Below are 24,779 nucleotides of genomic sequence, written 5' to 3' on the forward strand. Positions count from 1 at the left end.
AATACCATTCCATTTCCGGTTACCAAAAAGGAAATTCCGTTCTCTATCGGCCTTGCGTTCGGGTTGCGGTTCCGGTTTCAGTCCCAGAGATGCCCTTCACTCAACTTCGTCATAATCACCACTGCAACACTAAAAAAACACACACAAAAAAAAAATGAAAGAAAAAAAGAAACAAAAAACCATCGTGGCAAAAAAGCAATACATGTAAATAATTTCAGTTTCGGATGAACGATAACAACTCGGCGTTTTTCATTTCAGGGAAGTTAGTGTAAAACATTGTCGCGTTCAAAAAGTGCTACGTCGAGAACGAATTACGTTTTTGTGCTCTATAGATGTCTCAGCACAGGGCGCAAAATTCCCGGCCCGCGAGACTTACAACGGGAATGGCGGTGCACCCCTTTTCGCGGGAGTTTCACAACTGCACTAATCTAGGAAGGTTGGGAGCATCCCACGAATACCAGACATCCACGATTCCCCACGAGTATCACACGTCAGTATTGTTTGCGAGGGCGAGGCGGAAATATGCAATCCACCTCTCTTCTTGACATTTCGCGGCGGCGAGGCTTTTAGCTATTGGTAACTTTATCTGTAACAGCCGCATTAGTATGCTTACGTAAAGTGCAAGAAATTTAAGCTCATTCGCTTTTCTGGATCTTCTGGCGGTTTTTCGTTTATAATTGATAAAAATACCGATGTGAATTTGAAAAAAAGGAAATCTTAAAGCGCCTAGATAGGACACAATTTATTTTTGTTAATTTTTACACGAAAACTAAAGTTTTATCACTATTCCCCCTGTTAGACGGAATTCATGTGGGTCTAGTCCCCGCCCATAACGATTTGTGCTTTCCTAACTAGGCACCGTTTCTCGTCTCTAATGGGTTGGAGAGATGATTGTCGTGGTGAAATGCTCGCTGTGTTTCCCTGTGCCGTAATAGTATTTTTGTTTGAGAAACGAATATTCTAAAGAGACTCAATTTGTTCCCAAAAATATCCCGAGATTGTCTATTCTTCTTCCGTTTGAAACGTAAGAAGCATGGCTACCGTAGTTTATCGCTGATCTTATGAGTGCGATTCGTTCTTTGTTAAGCGAGGTATTTAGGGAAGATGTCATCAACCGACCGGGTTTGCAGCAAACCACCGTCGCAAGTACGCGCCTACTGAAGTGCTGTGCGGGTGATTGTTTTCGTAGCGGGACTAGCCTAAGCCTGGCGTCCCATGTCAACTATTTTGCTTGATCTGCATTGATTTATTCGTTTGCGCGTGTTGAAGCTGAATAAAGATGCTGGTTCCCGTAAAAGCAGCCCTGACGCTCTCGGAATCGCGCAGCCGTCCTGATAGCGAGCAAGGTTTTAATACTGATAAGATACCTACACAGCTAAGAATTTTCGAACAATTGGCTGGAGCCAATCAGCGTTCGGCTCGGATCAAGTTTGTCCAGGAACGTTCCGGTCATTTCGCTACGAAAGGCAAGTAGCTTTCACGTTTTGCAGTGCACCTGGCCTGCCAGACTGAATAGTTTGGGGTTGCGTTTCAATTCTGCGTCGTGACACTCACTCAACTTGCTCGCAAATGGCGTGCGAAAGGAAAAAAAAAAAAGAATTTGGAAGCGTCAGAAACTGCATAGTTTAAAGCATGAGATGTTCTTTAACGCTACCACGGTGTATGGGACGCGTTTCCCACTGGTGTGTTTACCGCGTTTAAAAACGTTGTCTCGATTTCCGCCTGGTGATGTCATAAAAGGATCGTGCTGTTGCCAGTCGCTATCCTGGCGGCGTCCCAGCAGCGGTGGTGGATGTGGCCATAGCCTCGCCTCTGCTGACAAAGCCTGGCACATCGCCACGAGACGCGGCCGCCGAAATAAAAAAGGTAGAGCGGCAGACAACGGATAAGAGGAGAGCCATGTGACGGGCGCCCCGCTGCGGCGAGACGCCGAAACACACTTCTCCCGAGCGATGGAATGTCCGCTCGTGCTCCTTGTGTTCTTCGCGCTTCCGCTTCTTTTCTCGCAGGGTTTGAAAACCATGTTTCGGGTCCTCGCCGCTGCAAAAGCTGTGCGCTGAATACCAGCTTAACCGAGAAATGCTCTCTGCTACCAGATCCTCGCGCTCCATATCAGCGACCAGGCACTTTATGGCTCCGTCGTCGAACTGCCAGGCTTTGGGAGTATAGAGGAGGCTATGATGTGGCAGACGCCTGTTCTGCTGCAGGTCACTCTCCAGTGTGGCAGTCCACGGAAGTTTCAGCATCCAGAATTTGGGACCCCGTGACTACAGCGACGCTCGCGTTCGCTTGTGTTTTTCACCAGCAGTTGTACGACCAACCGCCAGGATCGCGGCATGCAACAACATGACACTTGCGGCTTCTGTGACATTTGTCGCCACTTCGGGACCACTTTTGATGTATGGGCAGCATAGGACGCTGAACATTCCAGTCAAAGATGCGCTCCAGGCACCATCACGCTACCCCCAATCCCAAATTGTGTTTCGCCCGTCCGTCCGTTCGCGCATTTCCCGCTAAATTTGGCGGGGAAATTGATATCACGCGAACTAAACACAAATTCAGGTTCTTAGCTAATGGCGTCCAGAGGTACCGAAGTACGTCCAATAGCGTCTTTTGGCTTTGGTCAACGTTGGGAGAGAGTCCCTCCAAACCGGAAGTCTTCCACCCCGTACGAGAATGTCGGATTCAGACCGGAATAAAAAATGCCGGTTCCGCCTAGACCCAAAATAGGGGCACCAGTTTGTATCCAGCCTGGAACCACGCATTTCCAACCCCAATTTTAAACCCAGGCGGTGCACCGCTGGGATTCCCGCTGCGCTCACCGCTGGACTCTACAAAGTATTTCGTGTTAGGCCCTTAGCCGTTACAACCGAGATATTGTCGCGATTTCAGACCCAGGCGGACTGGGTCGGAAATCGCGACGATCTCTCGCTTGTAACGGCTAAGGGCATTGCACGAAAGACTTTTGTAGAGTTCAGTGGTGAGCGCAGCGGTAATTATGGCGGCGCACACGGTCGTCCAGGCGTCGTCGCGTCGTCATTAAACGCAGTGCACGGAACACACACACACAGCACGCACAAGCACAGTATCTAGTGTTGAGTGCATCGGGAAGTTCCGGCGGGCAAGCGGTATCCGAGCAAGTATTATCACCAAGCACACCAGCGCTAAGCGCATCCAGATGCCTAACCAAAGTGGAATGGGTGGGCAGCTTCACACTAAATAAAAATTCAAATCCGAGGTCACTGGGTAACTTCCTCCGCCTCACTCGGAAGCAAGAGGTCACATTCGTCACCATGAATCGAGCGGCGATGAGGATCATCACGGGTCTCCCCCGCTTCACGCGGGTGGAGCAGCTCGAGTGCGTCGCGGAAATGAACACCATCCGAGATATCGCGGGCGAAATGCGCATTAGCCAAGCCCAGCGCCCTGTCGCGGACCTCACAAGGAAGAATTATCCTTACCAAGAGTGAACGCGCCCGTCTCATCCAAGGACCACTGATGCCGACACCTCGGCCTCCGTGGGAGACGGAGGCGGTCGTCGTCGCCAAACCAATACCCAGAAACCAAGGGCACAACGCGCCGGGACGGCGGGTCACCCAGGCCTCTATCCATTTGGCCGAGGTCGGCGGGCTGGAAGGGCACGTAGAGGTGTTCTACACCGACGCGGCGCGCTCAGAGACCGGCCGCACGGCCATCGCCTGGCACTCCCCCACAAGACACGACACGCAGCAGCAGCCTACAGAAACCACCCTGAGCGTCTGCTCCGCGGAACTACGGGCGATCCTCATGGCGGTGAGGGCGGCCACTCAAAAGCGAACCGATGTCACGAAAACGCGAATTTACACGGATTCTCAAGAGGCGCTCCGAGAATTACGCCGGACTGACACATGCAACCCTACTATTGCGGAGATTCGAGCAATGGTGCGCCAGGCGAAGGCGCATCAAACCATCAGCGTTACGTGGCTCCCAGGCCACGAAGACATCCCGGGGAACGAGCGGGCGAATGGGGCCGCGAGGGCAGCGCTACAAGCAAGATCGCTCTCACAAGGCCCGGTTCCCTCGTCTGTTCAACGTTGTGTGCCCCAGGACGACTTCGATCTCTCGGAGGTGAAGCGCGCAGAGAAAACCGCACGCAAGGCGCGCCTCACCGCGCTTCTACACTCTTAACGGCGTACCCTCTATGGCTACCTATAGACGAATGAAACTTCTATTTTGGAAGTTACAGGCGTCGTTCTTAAAGGTTTCATACATTTCCTGTTGCATTAGAGGTTAAGACGGTGATTCTTTTTTTGTCTAGAAGCATATTTAGTAGTTACGCTGCGACTCTTGTATTGTAACCTCTAAAATGTAACGTTGGACAAGAACGGGTAACCTGTACACGATTGACACGATTGTTTATTTTTCTTTCCTCTCAAAAAGGGAACTTGGAAAGGGGGAGGGGGAGTGAGCTAGGGGACGACACGAGCGAGAGAGGAGGCAGAATAAGAACCCAACTTTTTTTGTTCAACGAATTCCGAAACTATAGACCTTTTCCACAGGGGCGCCGCCATCTTGAATTGTCGTCACTTCCAGTATGGGCGACGACAAAATAGTAAAACGTTTCAACCTGTAACCAGTAAAAAAATAGAGCGGAGCCAAAACGAGAATGTGTGACGGTTAGGCTTATATCCTAAATGTGTTCTATTGGCGTGGCGACGGAAAAGTAATGTTTTCGCCCATACTGGAAGTGACGACAATTCAAGATGGCGGCGCCCTTGTGGAAAAGGTCTATAGAGACGTAACCTCTAGTGACCAGACTCCTTGGCGCGTTTACTGGCTTCACCGGCGACGCTTCGGTTTTGAAGGAATCGCCGTTGTGACCGCGCGCGGCTGCCGCGCATTATTTCGTTTCGGTACTCTTCGCTGCTGTTTCATCTGGATTACTCTAAGACGCCAAATCATCACAAGGTATGCTTGACGCTTGGCTGGTGAGAATGATTTTATACTCGACGCAGAATTGGATCTGCATCACAGCTTCACGCTTCGCGTTTATTCAGGTCGCCGTGGCGGCTTTGACGAAGAGAGACGTATTTGGGATCGTAAGAGGACGGTGCAAAGAAGAAGGCTGCGAGTGTGCTGGCTACCTTGTAGAATCCGCCTCTCTCACTACCAGTGCCCCGCAGTTGAAATACGGGCATTGTCAGCACACACCTTCAACGCATGGGTACCCGGGGATTTTCGGTAAGTAGATGGTCTCCTTCCAAACGCGATTGGCAAGGCTATATTTGAAAAGTGTGTCGATCGCGATTCCCAACCGCAGGAGGATACGCGCATATGTCACAGATTTAGCCTTTTGTTTGACTAGAGCGCGAAACCTTCTGTTGGCGGTTGGTTCTGTTTGCTATACTTCCTTCGATTGCGTAAGCTCTTATTTACCAGAGGTTCATATCATATGAGCAAATAACGTTTTAGCGAATGACACTTTAGCGAATAGGAATCATTTGAGCGAATAGACGTTTTCGCGAATGACGGTTAGCGAATAGGCTATTTGTAGGTGGCGGCACGCTGTAGGGACGTTTCGTCGCGTGTATCATTGAGACGCACGTTAACCCATGCGAAAAACCCGTTTACACCGCTTCGCAACAATACACATAAGGCTTCTTAAAACAAAAACAAAAAGTTGCGTTGTTGATGCAACCGCTTACTCCTGTTCGTAGACGGCGGCACGTTGTAGAGACGTTTCGTCCCGCGTGTGCCATTTGGCGCGTATTATAGTGAGATTGAAACATTTATTACATAAAGTCAGACAATGTCCCCTAATATTACTTTTACCGTAAGACAAAATACACATATATGTTGTCAGACCAACATGGATAAACGTTCAGCATACCAACGATATGGAAAATTCCCCAAGCTTGGTGAGTTAATTTCTTTTTTGTCTATTCACACCGCAGGCATAGGTGCGAGACAAACCCACCTTGGAGAACATAATAGCGCTTCACGACAGGGACGAAGGGTAGGAACGAGACAACACAATGCGCTAACTTCAACTGGTTTAATCGTCGTTGGTGGTGGTGGTGCGCCGTTTAGGTTTTACGTCACCTAGGTTAGCCTAGCCCCAATTAGCTGGCATGGGCAGGTGACGAGCTCTTAAAGAGCTGTTAAAAAAAAAAAAAAAAAAAACATTTTTTTGTTATGTTTTAGATACAACTACAGTCGGTCGATCAAGCCAGTATCCCGCAGGAAGCGCAGCACCGCCTTGAACACTTTCTGGCACTTCCTTCGAGGTCCATCTGGGAAGAGGATATCGACTGTTGCTCCCGGATTATCCATGCCGATTTGTTCATACAGCACAGTTCGTTGAGCTTCGTATGCCGGGCAGACGCGGAGAATGTGGTGCACAGTCTCTTCCTCGTCGCATTGCGAGCATTCTGACATCCGCCGTTTTCCCATCTTGACCAGAAAAGCCTTCGTGTTGGCCGTGTTTGTGCGCAAGCGTCGCACCAGGGTCTCTGCCGCCCGTGACAATCCAGACAGGGCTCCTTTTGGCAGCGCCGGCTCGTTACTTGCATTTAAAAGGTACCAGCGGACGTCAAGTGCAGCCTGTTGCGGATTTGCCGGTGACGGGACAGCCGGGATTTCCAAGTGAGCAGCTGCGGCCAGCCTGTCTGCCTGTTCATTCCCTTCGATCCCCGCATGCCCTGGAATCCACTGGAGCCACGCTGTGGATCCGCGTGCTTCCAACGATGCTAGTGACTTTCTTACGGCGGTCGTTGCTGGGTCCCCGCACTCTGCATTCGCAATCTTCTGAAGGGCGAATCTCGAGTCGGTGAGCACCACCATTCCCTGTGTTGGCAATAGGGTGGCAGCTTGGAGGGCTTTATCGATGGCCACCAGTTCGGCCACCGTGGAAGATGTGGGTGTGTTTAATCGTCAGAAAATCAAAGGTATAAATACTCTGCATCATCGCGCCATTCAACCAACCCCAAGCCACGCCACTGATCGCAAGAACTGTGTCTCTTTGTCGGCCAAATCGATCGACGCCACGCTGACACATCGATCCCCGTAGTTTCTTATCAGGTCCGCCTCTATAATTTCCCTTACCGTCTTATCTCTATGTTTTCTAATGACAGTGCACAAATTAAATTCAGGTTTGCACCCACAGTCGTGGCAGTGCATCGACAAATGACCGTCACGCTGTCCGCTCACTTTTAGGTTGTGCTCGCGCAATCTGTCATTTAGACATCTTCCCGTCTGTCCAACGGCGATCGATGTGTCAGCGTGGCGTCGATCGATTTGGCCGACAAAGAGACACAGTTCTTGCGATCAGTGGCGTGGCTTGGGATTGGTTGAATGGCGCGATGATGCAGAGTTTTATACCTTTGATTTTCTGACGATTAAACCAGTTGAAGTTAGCGCATTGTGTTGTCTCGTTCCTACCCTTCGTCCCTGTCGTGAAGCGCTATTATGTTCTCCAAGTTTCAGTACCAACTCGCCCAAGAATCCGCATTACTCAAACCCACCTTATCTGTCCCTCACTTATACGGAGCAGCTGAGAAGATTGTGATTTACGGCGGAAAACCAGGAGAACTTGTTCCACTGAGTGACCCGTGCACACTGGAGAAAGCCCTCGTGACATGTCTTGCCATCTATTACACTAAGGACATCCACTGCCCTCTCGCACTTGCGCAGCCGTTGATACTGCTCCAAAAACTGCTTTCGCCCAAGGACACTGCACCCCGAAGGTTAATGAACGGAAAACTGACAGCATTGCTGGTTAAGCTGGAACAATGAAGACTCTGTGACCTATGTCGAACATTAACTTGCATGAAAAGTTAATTCCTTTTGGAACATCGTCGTGAACATCGTCGTCGTTTCATTGTTTGTAATTACTTTACGGCTTTGACAATAAAGAGAGTAGTTCTCAACATTCTTTGCATTATTTAGGCTGCCCAAGCGCATACTTTTATGCCGGACGTCCATATTAGCAAATCAGCGAGCCTATGTAAGCGTAAAAATGACAAGGGTCACAAATATTATTGATTATAGTCAACTTTAAATTAGGCAGATTTTCAGGCGAGAAACGTGCTTCGTGTTTAATTTTGTTGCGCAAAAGTTATATTCAAAGAGGGTCTCAAATTGGCGAAGATGTCTTGCTGGAAAGTATACGTAAGTGTGCACTATACACTGAGCGTATTTTTTTTATTCTTTACGGTCTTTTTAAGAAAAGGAGGTATTGCTACGTGAATGCAGTCTTTGCCGCATTTTTGTGGGGATCGGCGGACATTAGATGAAGGGATAAACGTCACATTTTGTTGACTAATTAATCAAAATATGTTGATTAACTTTTCAATTAATAGCTCAATTGTCGCAATCGCAGTCGTAACGGGACCAATTATTAAAACCTGACCCAATTTAGACAGTTCGTAAAAAAAAACAAAAAAAAAACAAAACTTTGAGATATTTTTTGTTTAAAAGTTTGCCTCCCGGGCTTGATTGAAAACCGCACGCAGGGAGGCGCGCCTGATTATGGTGCATAGAAGCGTGACGCAGTTGTATCCTGCTTCCTCGTAACTATCTCGACGGCATGCCTTTGTTAGACGCGCCGGCGTCAAACTTAAATGATAGTGACGGAGGGACAGAAGTAACTACGTCACTTTCGTACGGATTATAATCAGCTTGCGGTCTTGAATCGAGAGGAGGCAAAATTTTGACCATGAATATCTCAAAGATCGTTGTCTTTTCACAAATGGCCTCAATCGGGTTAGGCAGTAAACATCACTCCCGTTATGACCAAGTAAGCCATTCATTGAAAGGTTAATTATCAAATTTTGGTTAATTAGTGAACATAACGTGACGTTTGTCCACTCGTATAATGTGCGCCAACCACGCGAAACTACGGTGAAGACGGCCTCCACGTAGCTATTACCGCCTTTCCTAAAAACAACTGTAAAAAAATGGCACCGACGCAACGGTCACCTATATTTTATACTTTAAAGAAAAAAAAAACTGTGTACGTCAGACGCTACTGTAACCTTTATATGGGAGCTTCCACGTGACCACTCCGTAGAGAGTACTGTTGGCGGTTGCATTGTAACTCCTACAATCAAAGGTACAAATTTGCAAAAACGTGCCCTCTGCTAAAGGGTACCCGGCTAAGAGTGTACCGCCCAACCCTCATCCGATCCCGCGTGGCTTTTCACGGTGGGAGCGGGTGGCACTAAACCGGCCACAAACAAGGACTATGTTGACACCAGTATGGCTGGCAAGGTTACACCACCCAGCGGATTCACAAGACATCGGCCCCGATCCAAACTGCGCACAGTGCGGCGTCCCGGCTACCTGCTCCCATCTTGTGTGGGAGTGTGCTGGATACGCGCAAGCGCGGGAGGCCGCGATCTACGACCTCCCAGGAACCTTGCGGCCCTGCTCCTTTTTGGAGTGGACTCATCCGAACACTGCCGTGAACGCGGAACAGAAACTCATTTATGCATCACTCATCCACTTCCTCCTATCCTCCGGGGTCGGTAGGTTCATCTAATCATCATCACCCATCACTTCCCCTCCCCCCGCCCCCTTCCTTATCCCCCTGCCTACCTGCCTACCTTGTGGCCCTCCAGCCAGAAGGCAGATATTCATTAAACGTATTAAGCAAGCAAGCTGTAAGGGTCTTGGCTCCCGGATACCATGCCGTGAAGTTCATCCTGCCTCTGGAAACCAACCTGCACGTCCGACCCCCCTTCGGCTGTGTAGGCGTCCACCCGCTAGCTCGCAAACTTGGTCCCCCTTACGGCTGTGGAGGAGTTCGGCTCGCCCGCCTTTGTGTGGAACCTTGTTTGTCGAGTTTGACTGTGGTCAGGGCCCCCGCTGACCCAAAAGTTATGTACTGTTGTCGCTGGTGCGTTGCGTAGTCGTGTATATAGGAGTTATGCTCCGGAATGTATTTAATGTGTAGATAGAAAAGGAGAGTTGAGCTCGACTGTGTATCCTTGCCATTGCTTTATGTTTTATAGCGCCTCGGGCCCCCATAAATCGTAGTCATGTTCAATACGGCGCGAGTTTTTTTGGATGGGCTCGGTAATTGCGCAAGTTCTCCTCCTACTCTGGTTGCTCTCCTTGTCGGTGGGACAAAGTCCAGTCAGGTTCCATACGGCGGACTACCCCGATGCTGAGTATACTTGAGAAAGGATGGAGGGACGCGTGAACCGTCAAAGTAACGAGTTCGATTTTCAAGCCAATATAAGTGGCTTTGTTTTGAGCAATGGCAACAGTGAGAGCTCTCGAATATTGCTCCTTCTGTGCGAGTTATTTTGTTGGTGGATTCGGTCCAGTCAAGTACTTGCGGTGGACCACCCCGATGTTTTGCTTCACGCGAGAAAGGGCAGATTTCTAAATAAGAGCTCAAGTTTATTCAGGGAGTACAAGTGACCTAATTATTCAGACTTCCGACAACTACGGCATCTCATGCAATCTACTAATAAATTTTCACATGTGTGTTCTGAACGTCGATGGAAGTGACTACTGCTTATGAAAAAAATCTCATTTACCATTTGGAATTTTGAAGAATTTTCTAAAGCGACGATATGGTGGACTGCGTATCAACAAGTTTTCGAATAGCGATAAGTATAACGTGCAAGTTCTTGTGTATTTGTGTAAGTTCTTGTGTATTTGTGTAAGTTCTTTTGTATTTCTGTAAGTTCTTGTGTATTTCTGATGTCATGCACGTTATAACAGAAGTAGGTTTTCCTTTGAGAGACAGATAGATATTCGGTATTACGTTTTAGAAAATCTGCGCCAACTGACCCCGTGATTGAGATTTAAAAATTGTATGTGTGCGTTTTAAGAGTGAGGTCACTCTTTTTCCGTAATGGGACTTAAGGTGTCGCGAAGTGTTGCTGGCGCGAGTATTTAGTCCAGCTTCACTTTATGTTTTTTGTTTCTCCGAGAGTTCTTTCCGTCTACACGGGACGGCTCATGGATTCCACCGGAGTCGGGGGGCCCCAAATGGGGGAGAACGTAAACGCTGTAACGCTACACTTAGTTTACAGAACCCCGCGTTGGAAATGTTTTGTCCTGTGTATGTCTGCTTTTGGGATCTCTACTTCGGAGGGGGTTATGCTCTGTGTATGTATAACTTGTCTGCCTACGAATGTGCTTTCTGTTGTTAGTGGCTGCTCTTGTGAGCTTCGTTTGGAATGTGCTGTCTCGTATGCGCTTGTTTTTGGAATGTTCGTATTTGCTTTGGGCTCCGAGCCTTTTGATTGGTGGTAAGAAAACCCCTCTTGATTGGTCCTTTCAAAACTTTCTGATTGGTGGACTGGAGGACCCCAGAATGCTGCTGAACTCAATATAAGCGGCCACCGAAGGGCTGTAAGGGACTTGGCTCCCGGATACCATGCCGTGAAGATCATCCTGCCTCTGGAAACCAACCTGCACGTTCGACCCCCCTTCGGCTGTGGAGGCGTCCGCCCGCTAGCTCGCAAACTTGGTCCCCCTTACGGCTGTAGAGGAGTTCGGCTCGCCCGCCTTTGTGTGGAACCTTGTTTGTCGAGTTTGGCTGTGGTCGGGGCCCCCGCTGAGGGTGTGTGTGGTCAGGGAGGACGGCAGGGGAAGTCGCCAGAGGTTAGGATTATTCCCCCTAACATTTGCTGACGAATCGGCCATATCTGTTGTAAAAGATTTTATATCCTATTCCTTAAATAAACAGTTATTTGTTAAAGTCAGTAATCGTTTCATCAACGAAGAAGAGGAGTACCTTATTTTCTTCGTTACAATATCCAAAATATGACGAAAATTGTCGTCTCCTTTAGCATGGAATGACCCAACCGGAAAGCGGCTGGGATCAAGCGGCTGGGGCGCGTTTATGCCAAACGCTGCGGTACCGAGTTCTGCCACCCGCTGTCGCGAACCACGACGAAGAAGACCAATCGCAACGCGACGCTGACGTGGCTTCGGTGGCTTTCAAAACAAGATGGCACCCCTCGCTGGTGAGACGCCCGATAAGCGCTGCTGTAGTCCTAGCATTGCAGCAAACAAATCAACGAAGAAACGTGATGTCCACGTCGGTCACTTGAATCCGTCACGAAAATATTTGACTCGTAATCTTAAAGGGATTCGCTCGAGAGGATTAGTTCGGGTAAGCTAGTTTGTTTATTCTTCAGAATGCCAAAGCTCGTCACTGTGATGCCTTGTTCGTCTTTGCCCGTAGAACATCGGAACACGCGCCCGGTCGACCGAAACGACAGCTTTTGTACCCGCCAAGGCAGTCGCGCGAACTACTGAAAGCTTTCGACACCGTGCATGACCGACATAAAGATCGATGGAGACGTCATAAGCCTAACTGCGTAGTCAACACACTACCGCGAACCTGCCAGGGTACCAGGGTTAACTCGACCTGTAACGTTTCTACTACCAAAAGGAATAAAGGGAATCTACTAAAGAAATAAAGTGCACGCACCAGATGGTGCCTAGGCAATCCAAACGGCGTTAATTTGAGCTTAATGGCAAACAAACCGCAGACTGATTGACGTGTGAGTAAAGCGCCATATGCCCATTCGCGTTTGAACGCGTTTGAGTGCGTTGCGGAGTCCTTGCGGCCAGGCGCGGTCGCTTGCGGACCGACGCGCGCCTTCCCGCAACGCTCGGTAGCGCGACGCAAGCGAGTAGAGACTCGTTCAACTCTCCGAAGCGTTGCGGTGCGTTCGGGCTAGGTTGTGTTGGTTCGGGCGCGTTCGACCAATCAGAAGCCGAAAGAGGAGAGGGGGTGACGTGTTCGCTCCGGCCGACTCGGCGAGACGTATCCGGTTCGCCGGTCGCAGTGCTTGCTTTTTCGTTTTGGGGAGCGGTGGGGACTGTATTTTCCAAGGCTGCGATGGTTCAAGCTTTACAAAACGTCGGGGAAGCCGGCGAGATTGTCCCAAGATCGAACGCTTCGACGCTGTCGCCGTGCGCCGCCATGTTGCCTTGGATTTCGCTTACTATTGGTGAGCCACTAGCGACGATAGCGCGTTCTTATTGGCTCTTGACTGCGGTTGACTGCGTGTCAACGCAACTGTGCGCACAAGTTTGGCGCAAGCGGTCTTCGCAACGCAACGCGTCCGCTTGCCGCTACGGAACGCACCGCGCTCAAACGCGAATGTGCGTATGGGCCTTAAAGGGGCACTGACACCCCAAATGTCGTATTTATTTTTATTGTCTAAAACGATGCACGTTGCAGTCATAGACACGCAAAAAAAACCGCATCGCGAAAAAAAATTTTCCCGCGCGCGCGCGCGCCTTTTTATTTTTGGCGTTTGATTTTCCCGCCTCTCGCCTCCTCGCTTCTTTTGATCGGTGACGTCAAAAATCAGGAAATTTAGAAGCTTTGTAGGCGACCTTTCTATAACATTTAATTACGGCAATCGTAAAACATGTTTTTTAACGCAACTGCGAACGCACTACGGCCCTTCTTTTTGAAATACCAAAAATCGGGAGTTCGTTGTGGTGCCGTCTCCTGGATTTGTATCCTCCAACAGAAAACAGGCGACACCGCTCAAAACCGGTCCGCCGCGACGCCGCCGCGCACTCCTTTCCTCCTCGCTTTGGGTCGCCATGGCAACAGCAGGGAGTGGTGACAGGAAAGTCGAGTCTCAGGTCTCCGCGATTTTTGACGTCAAGGCACCGGCGCCGATCGCGCGGGAACTTCGAATTCGGCATTTGGAAATTGTTTTTTTACTTCACAAATACTGAATTCCCAAATTTCAAATTTTGAGGGTAATGTCCCGGCATCGTTTTCAATCGTTTCGGATAATAAAAAAAAATATGATTTTGATGTGTCAGTGCCCCTTTAAGGAGAGGAGAGTGGAGTGTCCGCCGCCAACGAAGCCACAGCCAGCTAGCACCGAGCACATTTCACGCACCATGGTACACCGGTGATGCTCACCACTCTGAAAATGATAACAGCGAACAACGCGGGATGAATAGCTTCTTATTCCGAAAACAATGTAAGCTATTCATGCGGGAAGGGTCCACTTCGAGGAGAGAGTCGGGGGATTCTCCGGTCACCAAGGCGCGCCTAGCTGGGCTTTGCTTGTGTACGAAGCCAAGGGAATCGCAGGCGACTTTTGCGGGTCCCAGTATCTTTTCGCTGCCTGAATTTGTGGTGCGCACGAACATTCAGAAAAAGAACCTTCAGTACCGAAATATCTCAATTTGGACCTTGTATCGTGGATTAAACTAGATTTTCGATGGTAAAATTATGTTTCCATACGCAAGTCTCGAAAGATCACGCGTGATTGCCGAGAAACCGCCAACCGCGTCTCGGTGTATCTGAACTGAACGGGATTGCTCGGGAAGCGCAACCGCTTCGCAAACGCAGCTCATCAGCCAGTGTGAAGGCACCATTAGTAAGCTGCTTTGTAACCAAACTCTAATGGAAGCGAAACTGCTATGTACGGGAGATCAGATGGACGTTACTTTCTTTAACACTTACGAACGTGAAGGTAAAAGGCCCCTTTTCCCTGCCTCTTTCCTCAGCAATTAATAAATATTTTAAACGCGCGATAATGCATGCAGTATTGTAATATCTAAAAGTATTTACCTGTTCACACGAAAAAAAAGATCGTATTCCGCTCTAAGGCACCACTGCACTAGAGTGAACATTTTGTGCTTTGTGTTCATTTCTGAACAGTGGGAAGGTTTTTGGCACTTGTTATAGCATGTTCCATGACTCAGACTGCGCACCGATTAAGAATTTTAAGTGCGATAGCATTTCTTTCGTTATTATGGAAGCGTAGCCTGTTTAGCGGCTATTGGGCAGGAGATCGAACTATACACTCCCAACAAACGGGTTGTCGTAGGGTACTACACTTGGTATAGTCAGAAGCCGTCACAGATATCGCTACCCCCCCTTCGTTAAACTAACAACCTCATGGGCAGTCACACGGCACGCAATCAGCAGGTAATCACAGTGAGCGCCCCCAAAAGCAACATGGCGGCTGGCAAGCGACAGTGGAGCAAAACGAGTAAGGCATAGCGAGCTGGACTGCTTTTTGCTAAAATACGATTCTCAAGTGCGTACGCCCGTTCGCTGCCTTCGGTGCGCACAAAGCACTCCGAAACGCGCCTCGAAGCACCGGCACCGCACCTAATACGAGTAGGGGCGACGATGTGAGGGGGGGGAGGGGGGGGGGGGGCGCATTCGAGGGGGTTTGTCCGCGATGTCTGCTTGCTGTGCTTGCCGCAAGTGATCCGGCGTTTTCGGTTGACAGCGGCGAGGCGAAGCATCACCGATTTAAGCGGCGTCGGTTCCGATCGTTCAACGCTCCTGCTCACCTGTTAGCATTCGTTAACCCCTTTCAAGTCCCTGGTAATCCTCACCGCGTCTGTGCGCGCACTTGGCGCTATTCACCGCACGGAACACCCATTCAACTGGCTATGGGACTGATCCCATTTGGACGAGAGGCCGAGAACCGAACCAGACCGAACCCTTTGTGGCTGCTACGTGGAGCCACGGAACGCCTCCATGTTTTTCACTCAAATAAGTAGACACATAAACGCGCGACTCCTTGAATTGCGCGGCGACACGCGCCACCTCACGGAAAGCGCTCAAACTAAAGAAAAAAAAACCCAGCAATTCTTCCTCTGAGCGCCTCGCCGGACAATGCCGTATTTACATATCTTACGCCACACTTCACTCATACGCGACATACAGACATCACAGCATTTTATACATCAACGCATTCAGAAACAGCACAAGATACAACACCACATATTGACACTCTACATTTCTATACACACGTCCAGTCGACACCACCAGCTTATCCACTGCTGTAGTTTATGTGACCGATTAGGATGGTGACCACTGTCATATTTTGCATAAATACGAAAAGACTGTGCAAGATTTAGCCGTATATATTCTTTTCCTCTACTGCCCTTAGGAAAGCGCTCGTATCTCTAATGTAGGGCCATTGCAAAAGAGAACTGCAGGTAATAAATGAATTTGAATAGTTGCTACACGTCACATTTTGAACAGTTTCGTTTTCTCGCTTGCCTACACTTCAAGTATACAGAAGCCTGTTTAATTAATTGTACTAATTCTCGAAACCCATTTCTGCAATCACAACTTTCTGAACACACTGATGCATTTTCTTTTCTCTTTTTACATATCCAGACTGACTTTAGCGGCGGTTGGGTACACGTTGAGTACACTGAGCACGCGCAGGTGATTTTAGCGAATCCCACTGATCTCAATGACAATTGCTGGATCGCGCTTGCCGCTCCCGCAAGTGAAGCCACTGAACTTCACTCGCTTGGGATACGATTTGCCGTTTTTGCTAGCCTTTGCTGCGGTTTTCCAGCGTGCTGTGGACACGTTTTCTACTCGTTCGTCGTCATTCGCCGAAGAAGTTTTTTGAAAACTCTGTGTATTGTTGAGACTTGCCGTCGTGAACACGTGGAAAATTTTACGAAAGTGCAGTGTCGCAGGAAAAAGGCACAACGCGTCGAAAGGATAGGCTGGCGGCGTGTTCAAAGCTTCCTTGGCACGCCGAAGTGCCGTGTCTCCGTGCCTTCGCACGCTTGGATACCGACCAAGAATCGACGCCATGTGGATGTGTTTTGCGAGTGCAATGTGCGTGAAGCCGTATCAAAAGGTACTATCGGGGAAAAATGAAATGCGAACAGAGGAGCGCGTGGCTCGAGGTACAGGCTGCGCCGCCTGGAAGTGAGCCTACAGGAGCGAGGGTGCGTGGCCTACTCCGACGTGTTCGCGCCCCTCCCTCTGCGCTCCCCAAGCTTCGGCAGTGCGCCTCTTAGTGCGCTGAAAGCTTTCACCGCTATCTTTGCTGGCTCAGCGCGTGCGGTGAAAAGAAGCTCGCCGTACTCGCCGAGCAGGCAAAGATTGCGGTGACAGCTTTCAGCGCACTGAGAGGCTCACAGCCGAAGCTGGGGGAGCGCCAATGGAGGGGCGTGTACACATCGAAGTAGGCCACGCACCCTCGCCCCTAGGTTCACTTCCAGGCGGCGCAGCCTGTACCGCGAGCCACGCGCTCCTGTGTTCGCATTTCATTTTTCCCCGATAGTACAACTCGTCGAAAACAAGTGTCGCCGGTGTCGCGGCGTGATCAAAGCTTCCTTGGCACGCCGAGTGATGCATCTTTGTGTCGCACGCTTGGATACCGGTCAAGAATTGACGCCGCGCCAAAGTTCTGAACGTGTGTCGCGCGTAGAAGCCTTTAGATCATTTATATATATCGGCCACGGAGTTCTGGATCGTCCAGCTGTTCCGGTGAGTTGCTATCAATAAAAGGGAGAGATCTGTACGTGTTCTTATGTACTATATTAACCATGGCTATGTCCCAAATCTACTCTAATAGATTCCGTGGGAGCACGAATAGGGCAACGTTGTAGAGTCAGGGGGGTTTTCGAAAGCAAAAGTATACAAGACGGCGAGAATGAAAATCTTTGAAGCGCGGCCGATATGGTCGTGTGCAATCTGCTGACCAATTACAATTAGGCGAGCCGCGCTCAAACGTCAAGTGCAATTAAGTAGGTTGATAATAAGCCAGCACTGATCAGTGATGAGGAGCTGTTGTGCACGGTATTGTGTAAATCGTCTAAGGACGAAAAAAAGACGTACCTTCCCCCCATCTTCCGTCACTAGTGGACGCTGGATTAAGCTCGTTCCTAAACCGCGAGGGGAAAAGACGCTGATCCAGAGGCACGAACAGCTTCACGCACATTGCACTCGCTAGACACATACACACGGCGTCGGTTCTTGGTCGGTATGCAAGCGTGCGAAGGCACAGAGACACGGCACTTCGGCGTGCCAAGGAAGCTTTGAACACGCCGCCAGCCCTTCCTTTCGACGCGTTGTGCCTTTTTCCTGCGACACTGCACTTTCGTAAAATTTTCCACGTGTTCACAACGGCAAGTCTCAACAATACACAGAGTCTTCAAAAAACTTCTTCGGCGAATGACGACGAACGAGTAGAAAACGTGTCCACAGCACGCTGGAAAACCGCAGCAAAGGCTAGCAAAAACGGCAAATCGTATCCCAAGCGAGTGAAGTCCGGTGGCTTCACTTGCGCTGCAGCGAACAAGCGGGGAAGCGCGATCCAGCAATTGTCATAGAGATCAGTGGCGAATCCCGTCCGCCGGTCCTCCCCGAAGCGTTATTTCAGTTTTCTTCTTTTCGCTAAATATGCGTTCTTGCGCTCGCGCTCGCGCCAAGAGGACAGTGCAGAATTGCTGCTTTCGGGCCCGTGCCTTCACCTGCAACGAACGCAAAATACGTATGCTAAATTATCTAAATCCTGGTTGAGACAGTAGTGTTTGACTGCGTGCGTCTGACTGCGTTGCGGCAGCAAGAAATCAGGACATCCCTGCTGCTTATATCGCGTGCCAAGATGATTCCTTGAATTGGATTCCACGCTTGATACGAAGCACAGACGTGCCGGTGAGTGGCTTTCGGTTCTCGACGCAACGCTGTCAAACGCTAGTGTCTGAACCGGCCTTGTTTGAAGCATCTTTTTTATCGAGTATGCTCGATGAAATGTGCCAAATGAACCAGAGAAGGCGAATCATGTACCTCGAGACAGAGAAATAGTGAAATACACGGACATGATCCCAGATATCTGTATACGTTCGTCCTGTCCGGCCTCAGTCATGGTGTTCAATGCTTCATGCTTCACTGCACTTGAAAGCAAAAAAATTGGGTACGAGAGGCGCGCAAGTTCGGCGGAACCGAGGAGGCCAGTTGCAACTGATCTGCACGCAGAACTGACCGATCACACCTTTATTGAGAGCACGCTCTTTAAGGTGTATCCACACGACGGACCAAATTGCCGTTTTGGTCCGCGGGCCGCGCATCACGTGATCTTACGTCACCGGTTTTCGAGGTCCGCCGGCGGTCCGCGGCCCGCGCTTCTGAGAAATGCCAAGCGACTTTCTCGCCCGGACCTTGGCGGCGGACCGCGGCGTTTTTAGTATAATTGGAGCGCTAAGTCTGGCAACAAGCTGACTTTTGTTGTTTGGATTGGAATCCAAAGCAAAAGTCGTTTTCTTTTGGCGCCAACTGTTGAAGACGAAGAAGACGAACCTTTTGTTGTGCGACGATGCAACTTTTTACTTCATCGTTCTCGTGGAGCAATTCCCCGCTCTGTGGGACACTAGTCGCGACGACTACTCAAATAATCATCTAAAGATGTCCTCATGCCTTTTTCGCTTCACTTAAGTCCTCCTCGTCCTCAATATTCAACGCCAGGGCCACCGCGGCCTAATGTCTCTTTCGTACAACCTCCATCTTGGCTCCTTACAAATAGCCTCAAAGCAGCTCGCTGCATGCGTTTGGCGGAGCTGTGAGGTCGAGGCTTAGACCGGCCCGTTCGCTCTGTCGTCTGCTCTTTTGGTCCGCCGTGTGGATGCTCATTGCAGCCGGGCGGCCCGCGGGCCGCGCATCACGTGATCAATCGGTCCGCGGCCCGGTCCGTCGTGTGGATACACCTTTACTGAACCGCACAATAAAAGACGACGAGAGTATCTCGTCCGGCGAACATTCAAGTCAACTCACGCCTGTGCGTCCTGTGCTTTTCTAGAGATTTGGTTAAATTCCTCGAGCACGACGCCAGCTGCCAGCTGTTTACTGCTGTACATGGTAAAACCCGCGACGGAACCAAAAAGGACAACCGCGATACTTTTTATCTGCCTCGGGTTTTAGCAGGTGGCAACCAAGGTTGCCTGTACTTGTTTGTTTTCTGCCAGTTTAGGCGAACTGAGCCACACGCTTGTTTCGACCGGTTCAAATTTGAATAAATGATAACCAACGTACAAAGAAAACATGTTTCAAGTACTTTTTGAGATTTTTGAAGTGACTTTTACTATTGAACGACTGCATGCACTTGAATGTTCAATTCAAGAGTTTATAAAACGTGACTACCCCATGCTTGTCACCTGCCAGCAGGGTGCTATAGTCGGTTGCAAGCTGTATCGTGCAAGTCACGCACGCGCTGCATGTAAACCGCGATGTCATATCTCGTTAACAGATAAACTGTTGACACGTGCTGCGCTGCCGCGCAGCCGCGTCGTACTATATAACTAATCGCTTCCTGAATAAACGTTGTTGTTGGCTTGACACATCACGACTGATACATGGTGTCAGAAGTGGGATGCCGTCCACGTCGGCGGTAGCTCAAAGTAACGACGTCAGTCACCGTAGCTATGGAACTACTCAAGCCAGCGGAGCCACTGCTGCTGTCTGGGAACATCGCAAAAAACTGGGACCTGTTCAAGCAGAAATTCGAGCTCTTTCTGAGGGCAACGGAGCCAGCCAAAGAACCAAGGTCGGCATCGGTCAAGACCGCTCTCCTGCTGAGTGTAGCCGGGGATGACGCTTTGGAGGTATTCAACAATTTTGTGTTTGCCGAAAGCGAGAATAAGGAAGATTACGCGACGGTCGCACTCAAGTTTGAGGAGTACTGTAGACAACAGCAGAATGAGGTCTACGAGAGGTACATCTTTCGAACAAGAACGCAAGTTGAAGCAGAACCTTTCGAGCATTTTTTGCGTGAATTGAGGAAACGAGCACGCGGCTGTAACTTCGCGCAGTTGACCGACACAATGATTCGGGATCAGATTGTGTTCGGTACAAACAATTCAAAGTTGAGAGAGAAAATGCTCAAAGAAAAAGATCTAACGCTGCTCAAGGCTGAACAGATCTGTAAAGCAGCGGAAGTATCCGCCCAGCAGAACGAAGTGTGGGCGCAGGCGGAAAAACAAGTGGCGCTGGTGAAAAAGAAGCAACAGTACAAATGTGCCAAGTGCAACCGGCCGCACGAGCCAGGACGGTGTCCGGCATTTGGAAGGTCATGCTTCTTGTGCAGAGGTACTAACCATTTTGCGGCTTGCTGCAAGAAAGGGCCGCAAGTGAAAGAAGTACGCGAAGACCACGAGACCTTCGACATCCTCGACCTGAAGATAGACAGCGTCGGCAACCATGCGGACTGGATCATCCACGCAATGGTAGCGGACCAGCCAGTCGTCTTGAAGGTGGACACGGGCTCCCAAGCTAACCTGCTGCCTTATTCGATCTATCGGAGGTGCAGGAACAAGGCGAACTTGAAACCAAGCGGCTCTGTGCTTCGATCATACAGCGGGGACGCCATCAAGCACATCGGGGTTGCAACTCTACGAGTGGTAATGGACAATCGGTCCGGCGACATCGACTTCTTCATTGTCAAAAAAGGCAGCCAGGCACTACTCGGACTGCTGGCAAGTGAGGCGCTGGGACTTGTGTCGCGCTCGGTGAGTGTTGTGAACACCAGCAATACCGAGAAAATAGTGACAGAATTTCACCAGCTATTTCAGGGTACCGGCTGCCTGGCACGTCAGTATCGAATGGTCCTGCGAGATGACGCAACACCGGTAGTTCAACCGGCACGACGAGTACCTCTGGCGCTGCGAGAGCCTCTTCGAGAGGAGCTGGAGCGTATGGAACGAGCTGACATCATCCGCAAAGTCAATGGGCCAACGGACTGGGTAAGTCCATTGGTCATTGTACGAAAAAAAGACGGAAAACTACGCGTGTGTATGGACCCCAGGCGCATTAACGAGTATCTAAAGCGCGAGCACTATCAGATGCCTAAGCGGGAAGACATTGAGGCCGAACTAGCAGGAGCTAAATATTTTTCACGCCTCTACGCGAACTCTGGGTTTCACCAAATTCCCTTGGATGAGGATACCTCGGCTATTTGCACGTTCTCGGCGATTTGTACGCCTTTTGGTCGCTACCAGTTTTTGAGACTTCCATTCGGGATTGCGTCGGCACCCGAGGTGTTCCAAAAAACTCTAAGCGAGATATTTGATCCGTCCCCAGGGGTGCGCGTATACATTGACGACATTTTGATCTGGGGATCCACTAAAGAAGAGCACGATTCACGCCTCAAGAACGCACTGCAGTTAGCCAGTCGGGCGGGTTTGACATTCAACGCCGCAAAATGCAAGTTTGGGCTAACTGAGATCGAATTTCTCGGTGACGTCATCAGCCAAGAAGGAATAAGGCCGAGCTCGGCATTGATCACGTCACTGGGGGAGATGTCGTGCCCTACAGAAAAGACAGCAGTGCATAGAATGCTTGGAGTCGCCAATTACTTTGGGAAGTACCTACCGAATTTGGCAGGAAAAACAGAACTTCTGCGCAGTCTTATAAAAAAATTAAACAGTTTTTGAATGGACAGACAACCACGCCAAAGAATGGCAAGATATCTGCCTAATGCTTACCAGCACGCCCGTGTTGGCGATCTTTGATCCAGCCAGAGATACGAAGATCTCGTCAGATGCGTCAAGGAATGGATTAGGGTCTGCACTTCTGCAGCGTCATGGTGACAGTTGGCGGCCGGTCGCCTACGCATCACGCGTTATGACTGACGCAGAACAGAGGTACTCGCAAATAGAAAAGGAAACGATGGGTATCACGTTCGGCTGCGAGAAGTTTCATCACTTCGTGTACGGGCGTAAGATCACTATTGAAACTGACCACCGCAGGGGCGGCGCCAGAATTTTTTTTCTGGGGGGGCGCTGCATGAATATACTGAATTCGGGGGGTTGGGGGGGTCTTGTTTTCGTTGTTTATGTTTACCTTCATAAATCTTTCTGCTGACGAGCAGAAATCTCACCTAAAGTGTACTTACGCAATTGTGGAGGGCTTAGCGCTGAATATAGGCATCATCCAATAAAAATTTAGATCGAACATTTTTATTGGATATCATTTAATCCATATTCTCTCTCTTGTGTACTTGAAATGCCCCTATTTTGTTTCTTCTGTAATTAATTCCATTGAGTATAATAGGAACCTCATTATTTTTATGGCGTTTTGTTTGTCGCAGTGAATACCCAGATCATTTAAAAAAAAAACATTGCAAACACTAAACGAATGTGTCCTTTCAAAAAAAAAAGTTATCTCGGACGTGCGCAAGTTCGTCAGCGGAAAAACCACGACAATCGCACTGCGTTTTCAAAACTCAAACTTGTTCGATTCACTCGCCTGGTCCTCTCGACTTCATTTCTATGTAGGAAACCCACGAATCTTGACATGACTTATGCGTGACTGTGGTTTCGTGCTTTGTAAACCCAGATTCTTTGTCCACAGCTTTTTTCCAGTAACTGCAGCCACAGCTGCCAAACGTGGATTTCTCATTCGCTTTAGAGAACATTCTACAGTGATATCAAAAAACGGAATCAACTTGGGTGTTGTATTCTAGCCAAGGAAATAACCTATACCAGTCAGACTGAAAGTTTACAGTCTTTTTTCTTTACTTTTTCAGTGGGAAAGAGTTCACTATCGGCTGCCGCGGCGACTCCGTCTTATACTTGGAAATGTCCAACTGACCTGAAAGATCGTCGTTTCCCTCCAATGCGGTGCAAGTTCGTCTCGCCTCACGCACGAAGAAGAAAACTCGTTGAACAAAAAGTTAGGGCGCAAACAAGCTGGTGAAGGTTTAACATTTTGGACAAAACCCCGAGACTGGGGGGGAAAAAGGACAACACAGCACAAAGACTCAAATACAGCTGCAGTTTATTGGACAGAAGATCGCGGTTTTATAGGGCACAGGTGCCCGGAAACCGGTTCCGGGCACATGCCCTATAAAACCACAATCTTCTGTCCAATAAACTTCAACTGTGTTTGAGACTGTGTTGTGTTGTCCTTTTTTCCCCCCAGTCTCGGGGTTTTGTCCAAAATGTTAAGACTCGTCGCTTTCACTGTTCCTTGTTCCGACGAAGGATGATGGACGTCGCTAGAAGCGCTGGGCAGGCCATCGGGAAGACTGTACGGCTGGGAATGATCCTTCCGCTGCTGCTCGATCTCCAGGTTTTCTGAACCTGAAGAGGGCGGTTCGGAAGGGTCGCCGTCCTGCTTCTTGACGCGCTTGTTGGAAGACGAAAAAAAAAAATTGCGGTTGATCCCCTTTGCGATGTTGTGTCTCCTTTGGAGTCTTGAAATCTGGCTCAGCTGCGCATGTTCGGTTCAGCAGCGTAATTGTTGGGGCATTTTTTTCGCGTCCGTCATCCTGGTAACATTTGGCACCGAGGCTCAAAACGTAGCAGAGCAAAAATGGCCCTTGAAAATGGCTTGTTATGTTGAGACCGGCAGGACCAGTTTGGTCCAGGTGATACTTTATGGCCCCGCCCTTGGGACTGTCTTTGTATCCTTCTGAATGCTTTCCAAAGATTCTACTGGGGAATCCCAACAGACAAATAGACAAACCGGCGTTGTTTCCTACGGCCTCGCTTAGAGTCCAGCTCACCTCTTTACCCCTTGCTTTTGGCCTTTCGTGTTTTGAGCAGCAGTGCACTCGATGCCGCCGCAGGGCAAGCGGTGCGTTCCGCGAGCACTATGGCCGCCGTGTCGCCTCCGATAGGTCGCGCGGCAATGGCACACACCCAAAAGAGGAAGAACCTTCACCTTTCCTAGAACAGATTACATTCCCCAGGAAGTGAGCGGAACAATCGAGGGCCCACTTACACCAAGACAATCCAATTGAAGGAAGGAAATTACGGTGGACGGTGGGATGATACCTACAAGGTTGAACTCCTGGATCTCGCAGCCGCGCTATTGAGTGTGGAAGCCAAGGCATTAGTAAAATCCTTCCAGACGAACAGCCGAACCGGCATCGTCTACCAAGCGAGGTCTCTCTCACCTCTTTCCACCTTGCTTTCGCCTGCACATGGTGCCGCCGCGGGGCGGTGTAATCCGCGAGCAACATCAGCGCCGTGCCGCTGCTGAAGGTCAAGCGGCTATGGCACGCACCCAAAAGAGGGAGACGCGT

The sequence above is a fragment of the Ixodes scapularis genome, unplaced genomic scaffold (genome assembly GCF_016920785.2).
Source record: "Ixodes scapularis isolate PalLabHiFi unplaced genomic scaffold, ASM1692078v2 PGA_scaffold2__306_contigs__length_199485367, whole genome shotgun sequence".
NCBI classification, from domain to species: domain Eukaryota; kingdom Metazoa; phylum Arthropoda; class Arachnida; order Ixodida; family Ixodidae; genus Ixodes; species Ixodes scapularis.